Raw genomic sequence first — 13,864 nt, 5'->3', positions numbered from 1 at the left:
CCTCCTGGGGCAGTGCTTGCAGGTTCACCATCTGGTCCCTAAAAGGGGTGGTGGGAACCTTGGGCATATAGTCCGGTCGGGGTCTCAGGATCACGTGAGAGTAGCCCGGACCGAACTCCAGGCATGTTTCGCTGACAAAGAATGCTTGCAGGTTACCTTCCCTCTTGATGGAAGTGAGCGCAGTCAAGAGGGCAGTCTTCAAGGAGAGTGCCTTAAGCTCGACTGACTGCAAAGGCTCAAAGGGGGCTCTCTGTAGACCCTGAAGAACTACAAAGAGGTCCCATGAGGGAACGAGGCGCGGTCTGGAGGGATTCAGCCTCCTGGCACCTCTTAGTAACCTGATGATCAGGTCATGCTTCCCTAAGGACTTACCGTCGACTGCGTCGTGGTGTGCTGCTATGGTGGCAACGTACACCTTCAAGGTGGAAGGGGACAGCCTCCCTTCCAACCTCTCCTGCAGGAAGGAAAGCACTGATCCAACTGCACATCTCTGGGGGTCTTCGCGTCGGGAAGAACACCACTTAGCGAACAGACGCCACTTGAAGGCATACAGGTGCCACATAGAAGGGGCCCTAGCCTGAGTGATCGTGTCTACCACCGCAGGTCTGCTGTCCCATCCAGGGGCCAGACATGGAGATTCCAGAGGTCCCGAAGGATCGAGACATGGAAGTACGCATCCTTCAGGTCTACCGCGCCGCGAACCAATCTTGATGACGGACGCTTGCCAGAATGCGTTTCTGCGTCAGCATCTTGAACGGGAGTCTGTGTAGGGCCAGGTTCGGTACTCGCAGGTCCAAGATTGGCCGCAATCCACCGCCTTTTTTCAGTACGATGAAGTAGGGGCTGTAAAACCCTTTCTTCATCTCGGCTGGAGGGACAGGTTGTATCGCGCCCTTCCGTAGGAGGGTAGCGATCTCTGCGCGCAAGGTAGCAGCATTTTCGCTCTTGACCAAGGTGAAGTGAATACCGCTGAACCTGGGTGGGCGCCTGGTGAACTGAATCATGTAGCTGAGTCGGACAGTCCGGATCAGCCATCGTGACGGATTGGAAAGCACGAGCCACACGTCCAAGTTCAACGCAAGGGGGACCAAGGGGCCGTGCTGAGTCTAGGGACATCGAAGCACTTACCTGGCTCCTTGTGACCACCCCCAGAACAGCCTGGGATGGGGGAGGAAGAGGCCTGTCCTCGTAACCCGTGGAGACTGCCACATCGGGGCGGCTGTGTGCCACAGCTGGGCGCTCAGGGGTGGAAAGGCCACCGCTGGAGTGCCAATCCTGCAAGAAAAAACCCATGGACGGTAGTCGTGGTGACGACCGTGTGCATCATGTATGTGACCCAGGAAGGAAGGAAGCTGCTCTTTTGCTGAACTGTTGGGTACCGCAGCCACTTGGGCATGCGGTGAAATCAAACAAAAAGGCAACAAAAGATTTTCCGCCTGGCCCTCCACCAGGGGATGGAGTGGTCTTTTTACCAGCTCCAAGTAGGTGGGTTCCTTCGTCCCTGAGTCGCCCATCTCAGGGGCGCTTTGAGGACCTCCGTGGGTTCTTAGGTGCCGGCTGTGGGACGGGTGGCGTATGCTTCCTGCGGTGGGCTCCATGCTGGGATCGGGCCGAAGGGGCGGGCTGCGGCGGAGCCAGTGCAGTCACCGCAGGGGGATGCCCTTGGCGACAAGCAGACGAGGTGCGGGCTCTTGAGCCGCGCCGGGGCAGGATGTGCTGGATTGCCTCCGTCTGCTGCTTCACCGCCGAGAACTGCTGGGCAAAGTCCTCAACAGTGTCGCCGAATAGGCCTGCCTGGGAAATGGGGGCAGCAAGGAACCGTGTCTTGTCGGCCTCGCCCATCTCGACCAGGTTGAGCCAAAGGTGGCGCTCCTGGACCACTAGTGTGGCCATCATCCGCCTGAGAGACCGCGCTATGACCTTCGTCGCTCAGAGAGCAAGGTCGGTTGCCGAGCACAGTTCCTGCATCAAATCTGGGGCGGAACTACCCTCGTGCAGTTCTTTCAATGCCTACAGGGCTTGGACGGGAGCTTAGGGCGTCCACGCCAGGTGGCGGCGCTCTGCGGGCATAGGTGCACCGCGAGCGCCTTATCCACTGGGGGAATTGCCGTATAGCCCCTGGCCGCCCCGCCATCGAGGGTAGTGAGAGCGGGGGAACTGCGGAATTGGGGCCGGGCAGTAAAAGGTGCCTCCCATGACTTCGTCAGCTCCTCGTGCACTTCCGGGAAGAATGGCACTGGAGCTGGGCGTGGCTGCTTTAAGCGGCGCCGCAAGCCCAGGAACCAATCATCAAGAGGGTTCAGGGGAGAGCGGAGGGTTCCACTCTAACCCGACGCTCGTGGCCGCCCGGGAAAGCATGTCCATCATTTCGGCATCGGCCTGTGACAGGGCAATCGTCCCCGAAGGGGGAAGCCCAGCTGAGGCTTCTGCGTCCGACTGGACAAGCCTGCTCTGCGATGCTGCGTTTGAGAGCTCATCATCTTCGTGGGCTCCGAACAAGAAGCCAGACTCGCCGTGAGACGAGCCGGTGAACTCATCCGGAAGCCCGATTGGGGCAGACGAGCATGCTGGGGAATGGGAAGTCCGCGGGGGGATACCCGGCAGAGACAGTCCCATTGGGGTCCCCAAATCGCCCCCAGTGCTAGCCGTGCTGGCCTCATACCCGTAGGTAGAAGGACCGAGGTGGGGAGCCGCTGGGGTGACTGCAACGTTGCCATGGTCATGTTCTCGCAGTGAGAACATGAACCATCCACAAACGCTGCTTCCGTGTGGGTCGCGCCCAGACACGGAAGACAGCGATCATGACCATCCGAAGTTGAGAGATAACGACCGGAACCAGGAATAACACACAATCGGAAAGGCATCTTTAAAAAGATGCGTCTTTAAAAAGACGTTCCGTGTGTGCTGCTCTTTTAGAGAAATATATACTCTTTTAGAGGAGAAAAAGCTCTTTCATAAAATATACTCTCTTGTTTTTCTGCCGAAGCACCCAGGGGCATTCTCTGCAGTGCACCAGTGCAGAGGAGGGAGAAGCCGCTGAAATGCGCCGTCAGATCCAACAGAGGTGAATGAACAGTAGAATTCAGCTCAATGAGCATGACCGTTCGGCTCTGAAGAGAAAATCTGAATGAGTGGTTGCATACCAGCTCCTTTTATACCCGTATGTCCGGGGGAGTGGTATTTGCATGCCACTCGCCAATTTTCATTGGCCTTTTATCAAAGACCAGAGGTGTCTCAGGCTCCCAAGAGTGACCCCTAGTGTCACTACATCGACACAACGTCGAGTGAGTGACAGATAGGGAACTGCGGTGAACAAAAATCACCTTTTTAAAGAGTGCGGCGGACTGCTACATCCTTGTCTCACCCCCTGTACAAACGGTATCATGAGATATAAAGAAAAGGCCAGATATAACTGCCACTGTTTTGTGTTGAGGTTCACATGACCACCCGATAAATGCCACTATTCATAAGCTTTCACAGTGAGGGAATTTTTACTATTTTTACTGCAGACTAGGTTGTACTGCCTCTCAGGGTTTGTTCTTTTTTTTTTTTACCTCTATTCAGTTTCAATTGTGTTGCATAAATGCTTATAAGTAGTGCAGAAAGTGATTCACTGATTTGGAAGATATTAATTACCACGAACACATTACACATTATGTAATTTGTCGACAAGTTACAAATGCAGAATTCAAAACAGAGAGAGAATGGAACATGAATGAACCACTGCTGACTGAAGCAATTTCCCCCAAAATGGTTCTGCAAGTAATGTTTCTTTCTCAGGACTATTTCCATTTTTTAAGAAAATACTGGAATCAGGGGGCCTGGGTAGCTCAGCCAGTAAAGATGCTGACTACCACCCCTGGAGTCGCAAGTTCGAATCCAGGGCATGCTGAGTGACTCCAGCCAGGTCTCCTAAGCAACCAAATTGGCCTGGTTGCTAGGGAGGTGAGAGTCACATGGGGTAACCTCCTCGTGGTCGCTATAATGTGGTTCTTGCTCTTGGTGGGGCACGTGGTGAGTTGTGCATGGATGCCGTGGAGAATAGTGTGAAGCCTCCACACATGCTATGTCTCCACGGTAATGTGCTCAACAAGCCACGTTAAGATGTGTGGAATGATGGTCTGAGACACAGAGGCAACTGAGATTCATCCTCCACTACCCGGATTGAGGTGAGTCACTACACCACCACAAGGACTTAGGGCACATTGGGAATTGGGCATTCCAAATTGAGGAGAAAGGGGGAGAAAAAAAAAGTACTGGAATCAAAGACAATAATCTTTCTTTTGTAATCCTGTTGTACACAACAACAAACATATACTGCAACCAGTGTAGTTACATTTGTGATTTACCTGATTTTATTTTTTATTAATCAGTCAAATATGACTAAAAAATCAGTCTGACTTATCAGACTTAAGTCAGTGTAATTACTGGCTGATTGTTCGTATGACAACTAAAGCCAAAGCTACACGTTCGGAACAGTTTTGGTTGAAATTAATGGCACTTTCATTCAAAAATAAGTACGGATGTCCCAATGCCGATACTGGTATCAGAATCGGGTCCGACCCCATGCTCATGTACTTGTACTCGTAAAAATGCTCTGATACCAAAAACCGATACCATGTGACGTAGGTGTATCATTACGTAAACATTCAGCACACTAATTAAAATCACGTCATGTCCTAGTGAGATTATTTAACCACAAGCTGAGATTTAATGAAATAAATATATTTGCATGTGCTGTGTGCTTCAAATGTGAGCGCTTGTGAATGAGTGGAGCTGGTGTTGTGCTGACATAAAGACACAAAGTGCTCATAACTTTTAGAGCTCGTTGACTCATACACGGAAAACACCATCATGAGCATCGCACACTCTGTGGCAGATGACAGTGAGCAGAGAGCTAATGCACTTTGTAGCATGAGGCATATACAGACTACATATTTATTTAATTAAATGGCAGCCTTTTGCGGTTTGATAATCACTTTGAGTCATGTAGTGACCGGCTTTTCCGGATTGAGAAGCTACCGTCAAAACTCAGAAACACTTCAAAATAAAAGCTCTGCCAAAATAAAAGCTAAATTTAAATGGCAAAAAGTATGACAGAAATAGATCACTACTATAAAGTTATGAAATATTCACTGTGCTATTACTACTACTTCTACTATTAATAATATAATAAATCAATAGTAATTGCATTATGTTTAAGTAATATTTCACATCTGTGATGCTCTGTTATGCTGCACTTTTTTGACAAAATATCTCCAATGCTGTATTTTGGATTATACTGTGAGGTTCTGTATAAAAGCACTTAACTTGATAAATAATACAATATTATGTTGAAAATGAATTGTTAAATTTTCATTTGATTAAAGTTTTAATTATTTCATTTATTTAAACACCATTGTGATGATAAAATTGAAATAAATTGTTGTTCAGAAAAAATAAAACAAAAAACAGGTATCTGACTCTGTATTGGTGAGTACCTAAAAGGAATTATCGGTACATGTACTTATTCTCAGAAAAATGGGATCGGGACATCCCTAAAAATAAGAAAATGTTAAATATTTTACCAAAAAGTATTATATTTGTTTTGTATTTTTATTGAGTTAGAACTAATTCTAACTCAGGGGGAGGGGTGCTTCTGCAAATGTAATTAAAGAATCGTTGATGTAATCAATAAGGAATTAGAATCAGGAATAAATGTAATCAGAATTAGAAACATATTGGCTAAATTCTTAACGATTCCCATCTGGATTCCCTAACTCCAAATGTGAAGAAAAGGTCTTGTCTTGTTGCAAACAAATGGCACACCTAATATTTCTGTCAGGGTGGCATTTGACCCTTTAATCAGGGGTCAAACCTTTGGCTATGAGACCCCATCCCCCTCATACACACACAAACACTCATTACTTCAGTTTCTTTATTCCTCACCATAATTATATCCTGTTATAAAAATTCCACTGTGTTCTGGCTGAGCCTTGATGATTGCAAGTCATCAACTTCGGTTTGAAGAGGCAGTTCAAAAGGTTACTCTCGAGGAGGGGGAAGCCTCACACCTGATAAAGAAGAGATGCAGAGGGTGCGGGGCTTTTTGAAACTTTTGATCTGAGTAGGAGGTAAAGGGGTTTGCACTTGACGACCGCATGGCTCGAAACAGGAAGTGACAGCAGCGCACACTTTCAGCCTATGGCAGACTGACTGATAAAATTCCTTAAACCCTATAAAAGTGTTCATTTTATACTACATTGTGAATAATACAGTGTTAGATGTTGGCATGTGTTGTTACATTTCAATAGCTCTTTTCCTCTTTTGTGCAGTCTCTCCTATAGTTGCTGAGCTAAGAATGCATAAAAGCAAATTATGCAAGAATTATCTTCTCTCAAGCATAAAGCAATGAGAGAGAGAGAGGCAGAAAAAGAGAGACAGAAGTAGAAAGCAAGCCTGCTTAAATATTGATGAGTTTAAAACAGCCATGTCGTGCTCAGTAAACTGTTCAGGTCTTTTCCTTTCAGTGTTTCTCAAAAGGGAGTCAAACTCATCCATCCCGTCCCCTCTAGCACAGAGGTTAAACATTGATAATTGTGTCTTTTAAAGCCACACAGATCATTCATTGCCCAAACCATGCACATTCAATAATATATATATATATAGGTGACATTTAAGTGCATTTCTCGGAAAAATGTCAGTAATTTGATGGCAAAAATGTTTAATTGTCATTACAGTAATGACAATTTAAAAAATTTGCCATCAAAGTACTGACAATTTGCCAAGAAATGCACTTAAATGTCACAACGCAAAGAAATCATACAGTCCTCAAAATAATATATTTCTATACATAAATTTATAACAATATATTTTTTATTAATTCTGTTATAATGTAATAAATTAAATTAAAATTAGTAATTAATTAAATAATTAGGTATATAGAGTTTTAAATGACTATATATATATATATATATACTTCATTATTTAATTATTTATTTATTAATTATTTATACTTTAATTATTCTATACTTTATTATATTTTTAAATTAAACAAATTACTATACTTTTATACAAATGAATATACTTTTTACTGTATATACACTATTTAAAAATATACATATTTTATAAATAAAATCAAGAAAATAATAGTATAAGAAGGCCTATAATTTGCGTTAAGAAAATACAGAAATGTTTATACTTGCAGTTTATATAAAGGCAATTTATACTTTGTTTTGGGGTGAAATATGACATTTCTGTGTGAGATTCACCCATTTACTATATTATTTTTGGAATGTAAAGCAGTTAAATAGTCGACTCTCGTAGCCTGATTTTGAAATGGCGTAGTACACATGGCTATATGTGTGAGTGTGTGTTTATGTGACCTGCTGTGGAATAGCAGTCATATCAGTAGGAAGAGCACTATGCCAGAGTGCAGGATGTGGTTTGTGGCTGTGGGTGACCAAAGGAGGGCTCGGGTTCAACTGTTTAACAATAAGAAAGGAACTCAAATTCAGATGACACCATAGCAAAACTTATGACACCATGTGGCTACTGCCAGTCACTGCTCTGCAGGGAGCTGTTTACTCCCTTTCATGCTAAATTGCCCTCGGCTCTAAACCAGAAATGGTTTCCCATTACCAACCAAGTTACTTGCAACTTCTACACTCCTATTGGCAAAACAAATTAAGTTTACTCCTAAAAGGGTCACAGTTTAATGGTTGAGACATCTTGTGTGCAGAAATAGGACATTTGTCACTGCAGTGTGGAACATCATGTACTTTCACACCGGAATCAGTGGATTAGAGTGTTTATGATTAGGGATTTGGAAAGATGTTCCACTTCAAAAAGCTCTTTGGTTAAAAAGCTGTAGTATAAAAAAGGTTTCAATAGTAATGGGAGACCGGGGATAGTTTTAACATGGGGAAGTTGACACAAGAGCTAGGCTGTCTCTCAGTCTGTTGTCGGTTAACACTTTATAATAATGTTCCATAGTTAATACATAACTATGTAGGAACTAATTCAGGACAAATGAAGAGTACAGCATTAACTCTACAGTCACTACTAACTAACATTGAATAGTAATTAATTAGTTTGTAGCTAATGGCAAATTGATGACTGGGTTAGTTCACTATTATATAATAAATATTCACTGAATATTTTATACACAACTACTGATCACTTAAAATTGGTTACCTATCACAAAATGAACACCTTGAAATGTATTTGTTGGTAGCATACTACAAGCCAACTGGCAATGACAAATTAATGCCTAATGAGACATGCCCTCATGAAAGACTTTTCTTGAAAACAAATAAAATAAAATGGTCATACAAACTAAGTCAGCACTTGGATTTGATGCAGCCGAAGCAGGACCTACTGTAGCCTAATTGCTCAAAGAACTCACAACACAACTGCTATTAACACCTTAGAAGTTGTACAAATGCATGGTATATTTTTGGTAATGATAATTATATGGGGTGCCAACTTCACAGAGGTTAGAAACCTGTAGTAGCTCTGTAATTGGGAAACAATGCTACTTTTGACTTTTCTGAAACCCTTTACTTTTCCATGTGGAACCCAGAAGCTTGACCTCTGGCCTACTCTCTGTAAGATCTGAATTTCTTCATTTTGAATTTTAGAATATTAAATTCTATATTGAAATTTGAATATTGAATTTCTTCTTCAGCTGTAATTTTATAATCTGAATATTTACAGGTAAATTCACCTCTAAAAAATCAGAACACAAAATCTGTAAAATACGCCACAAAAACAATTCAACTCTGTTAAATTCCACATGTCTAGAATTCAAATGTACAAAACAAAACTATAAAATAAACCTTGGAAAATGCAGTTTTGTTAAATGCCACATCTAAAATTCCAAATCTTTTTGTCATTAAACTAGCTATATAGTTTTTTTTTAAAGAAAAAGTTTCTTTCATGAGGGCATGTCTCATTAGGCACTGATTTGTCAGTGCCAGTTGGCTTGTAGTACGCTACCAACACAACAAAATTTCGAGGTGTTCATTTTGTGATAGGCAACAACTTAGTTGGTCGTTCTTCATTATGTATATAATATAAAATATTCAGTGATTATTGGTTTTATAATAGTGAACTACCCCAGTCATCAATTTGCCATTAACTACGAACTAATTAATTACTCTTCAAATGTTAGTTAGAAGTAGTGACTGAAAAGTTAATGCTGTACTCTTCATTTGTCCTGCATTAGTTCCTACATAGTTATGTATTAACTATGGAACATTATTATAAAGTGTTACCAGTTATCGGTTTTGAGTCAAAAGTTCAAGTACACAAATGCTTGTTGGTTTCAAAAATCTGGTTTTAAACTGTTTAAAATTAAGTTCGTGTTCATTAATTCTGTAATCCAAACTAAAATTCCAGTTGTCATATCTGTATAACTTGGGTAAATATATGAACACAATAAAACCACACTACTGTTTTTTTTTTTTTTTTTCATGAATTGTTTCTTAATTATGTTTCAAAATTGTTTAATTTGCTTAAAAGCCTATAATAGGCTGAACATAGAAACACAATTGAAAAAAAGAGGCAAAAACATGTTTGGTGTAAACAAACTCTTACCCTATATGGTGTGACAACATGCAATGTCAATGTATGTTAAAATTAACATATTTTTTTTGTGGGCAACATGGGTGGAAATTGACTAAAAAATAAACAACCCCCCAGAAAATATTCACTTGAGTTAGAAGTGTCTCCCCTATCTGAAAATTAAAATATCAACAACATATGAGAAGAATGCGTGATAGCATGCTAAAGTTTACACGGTAGCTAACTTGCAAAATGCGAGTGTGACTTTTGCACATAGGCCAAGAGTTTCTCAAGGGGTGCATGCACTGAGTGAAATGTAAGTGCACATGCATTATTTACCCCTTCTGAAGGCTTGGCCTAACTGCCACTCACTAAAAAACACTTTTTAATTTTTAATGAGGGTAGCACAGTGGTGACTGTGGTTTGGGAGGCTGACATGTTTCATGCCTTCACTGACACAATCGTTGGCAAAGGAAACACATCTGGTCATCTCCAGGATGCAACTAGGCATGAAACACTATTGGGTGCCCCTGAGCTGGCAGGAGTTGAAGTACTAGTCTCACGTCATGGTTCTGAGATGAGATAAGCAGTGGTAAGACTTGCTAATGATCTCAGTGTTTAGGCAATTATGTAACACTGATTGGTGCAGAAAAGTTTGTAGCCTACGGAATCTTAAATTTCTTCCTGTTGTCAAACAACACAAGAAAAGTAGCTGGATCTTCCATCCCTACAGTATCAGACAAACTCTTTGAAACTGGATGTTTTTTGACATGCAAAGAAATTAGCCTTTCATTGGACAAATCATCTGATCTAAGGTAAAGGGAAGAATCACTCTTATTATTGTTCATACTTAGGGTTAGGGATTTGAACAAATTCCTAGCCCTAAGTATTAGGTGGTATTTACACTTGGTCATGTATTTTACTGATCAGATAGCTATGTAATATAAATTCCTTCCAAGACACATTTGAGACAGTTAGCAATCTGATCACACATTCCACATGCTACGGCTAATTGTAAATGCATCTGGTTGTTCAAGCAACATATGTAAATTTTACTACAGCCAAATGGCACTACATTAGTATACAGAAAATGCATAATAGCTAATACTGAGTTTTTGCACAGGACATGCATTAAATACATATAGCTACAAGCAGCACTTACAATACCAAGCAGGGCAACCACTGCACAACCAACTTGTCGCTGGATGGATTTGAACCCACAACTTTCTATTCAATGTGCTATCCACTACACCCACAACATTGCAGTCAACGAAGGGACTTACCAAGCTTAGATGTATCACAGCTGTTACCATGATCAACAAAGATGCAAAACAACATTTGATTGGGGAAAAGCCCGCCTCCATTCAGTAAGCACAATACAAAAACCTCCTGACCTACACACATTTCTAATACATGACTTGCTGAGGTGGGGATTGAACTAGAAACCTTCTATTTAATATTTCAAGGCTCTAATCACTGCACCACTCGGCTAATAATTATATTATTTTTTTAACATCCAAGCACAATAGTCTATATGATCGACTTTGTATTCCTGTAACTTTTCAACAGAGATCAAATTTAGAATTTGATTGTGGAACAGCCCAGCACCCATTCATTAAGTCAATACAAAAATCACCAGAACTACAGAAGGACTTGAAGAGCTGGGGATTCAAAACCATAACCTTTTGAACTATAAACCAATGCTTTAAGACACTGAACCACTCAGTTGACATGCCTACTTACTGACAAAGAGACTTCCTTAGGTTAAAGTCATCACACAAATGTAGGTTATCTTTTGAACTATAGGTGGCGCTGTCTCCAAACTTCTCAGTTATCCTCAGGACATGATGTCGATGATGCATACCAATTTTTGTAAATATTTATCACTTTTTGATCAAATTCAATATAGCGGAGAGACTATATGGCTGATATGGAAAATGCTAACTGACTAGCATGCAAGCTGATTAGCATGCTAAGCTAATGTTGTCTACAGATAGCATAGTGATCAAATAGCCTTACAAATGCATTGGCTAGCATGCTAACTGATTAGCATGCTAAGCTAATGTCACCCTACTGAGAGGACTGTGATCAAATAGCCTTATAAAACAGAAAACCCGCTAGTTAGCATGCTAACCGATTGGCATGCTAAGCTATCATAGCACGTATCATGATAACCATGCTAAACAGACCATGTTCTTTTGAACTACAGGTGATGTTGTCTCAAAACTTCTCAATCCTTTCAAAAGATATCACTCCCTTATCAGAAGAACAACACTAAGACAAGGAACAAGTATATCTGCAAACAGAAATGATCTATGATAAGCCCTGCAACTATTTAGTAAGCAAATACCTCCAGTACAATATAACATCAACTCTAACACTGACTCCCATTGGGAGGAATAATAATAATAAATATAGCTGCAAGCAGCAATTACAAGGCCAAGCACAGCAACCACTGCACAACCCAAAAATCTCACAGAACAAGCACAGATCACATTTCCCCCAGACGAATTTGAACAAACAACTTTCCATTCCACAGTTCAGTGTGCTATTCACTGCACTACACAGCATTGGACTCCCATTGGGAGGAAGAAGCAGAATAATAATAATAATACTAATGGATACAATAGGTGCCACAGCACCTTTGGTGCTTAGCCCCTAATAATAATAATAATAGTAATAGTAATAATAATACGAATGAAAACAATAGGTGCCACAGCACCTTCGGTGCTTGGCCCCTAAACTGAGATCCGTTGTAGTAGAGATATAACTTTTATTTATTTATTTGATGTAGTAAATCAAAGGATAAATCACATCTTGGTCTGGGTAGCTCAGTGAGCAAAGACGTTGACTACCATTCCTGAAGTCGCAAGTTTGAATCTGGGATGTGCTGAGTGACTTCAGTTGGGCTTCCTAAGCAACCAATTGGCCTATTTGTAGGGTGGGTAGAGTCACTTGTGTTACCTTCCTCGTGTTGCTGTATAGTGGTTCCCACACTTGGGTGGGTGCATGGTGTGTTGTGGGTGGATGCCATGGTGAATAGCGTGAGCCTCCACACGTGCTAAGTCTTTTTAAAAAAAAATGTATCCCCTTTTCTCCCAATTTGGAATGTCAAATTCCTACTACTACAACAAGTAGGTCCTTGTGGTGGCACTGTTACTCACCTCAATCTGTGTGGCGGAGGACAAGTCTCAGTTGCCTCTACTTCTGAGACTGTCAATCCGCACATTTTATAATTTCATCCTCAGCACTGTCTGCACAGACGGTCTGTGCGCGGCCCAGATTTTCTTGACTCATGAAAAGCCCTCGTTTGTGTGCATCATCAGCGCATGCACCTGCTTTCAACTATACTCCAAGAGCATCACAAAGCAGTCAAAAATCACATGCGTCGAACGCATTCATATTCGCTTGAGGTCAAATGAGTATACTTTGAAAGACAATTCGGTCGACCGGACGCAATCCGAATCAGAACATTGAAAAATTAAGTACAGTGTGTGAGGGCCTTAAGACTTCCTCCCACACTTTTTGCGCTATAGACGTGAATGATACCTCAATCGGCATGTTGAGGAAAGCGCTTTTGTGCTATTACTTTTGCTAGCAATCAGATTTTTTATTTTCATCTGGAAGACGGTAAAAAGAGGGAAAAAACAGTTCCATAGAGTTACACTGAAGGAACCTGTACCATGTCTAGGGCCCAGTAAATAGAGACTTGGAGGTGGGATATTTGGACTTAGCAACCACCTAGCAACCACACAGAACACCCTAGCAACCATACAGCAATATGCTTAAAAACACTCAGAACACCTTAACAACCACAAGCAACCGTATAGCAATATTAGCAAACACTCAAGAAACCGTATAGCAATATGCAAAAAACAAGGAGCTCTAAAATACCTGGAGAAAGTTATCTGTTTGCATTCTTATTTATTTTAATGGAATCTGCTCGGCTAGTGCAGGGTTCCCTGGAAGTACGCAATCTAGAGGCTGCCATCTTTGTTTATGGGTGCTCAGTTCTGGGATCAGCTGTCATGTGACTGATAACTCGTCAATGGCAAAAGAAAGGGAAAATTATAAGTCCATTTCACGCTTTTAAGAGCCATTCTACAACTATTTGTCACTGAAAAAAGATGTACTATAATGTTTTGAAATAATGCAGATTAAAATGTTCTTGGAAAAAAATAATTTTTGAAATTTTGAATGGCTGTCAGTGGAGGAATGTGCTTTTTGGAATCACAGGGTGTAGTTCCTGCATCTACCAGCAGGGAATAATGGGGACCTGCTAACCAGCCATTTCCTGACTCCCTGCAAAGAACCTCTG

This window comes from Myxocyprinus asiaticus, chromosome 46 (genome assembly GCF_019703515.2).
Source record: "Myxocyprinus asiaticus isolate MX2 ecotype Aquarium Trade chromosome 46, UBuf_Myxa_2, whole genome shotgun sequence".
Taxonomy (NCBI): Eukaryota; Metazoa; Chordata; class Actinopteri; order Cypriniformes; family Catostomidae; genus Myxocyprinus; species Myxocyprinus asiaticus.
The sequence above is the reverse complement of the archived record's forward strand: the minus strand, read 5'-3'. Positions refer to the sequence as shown.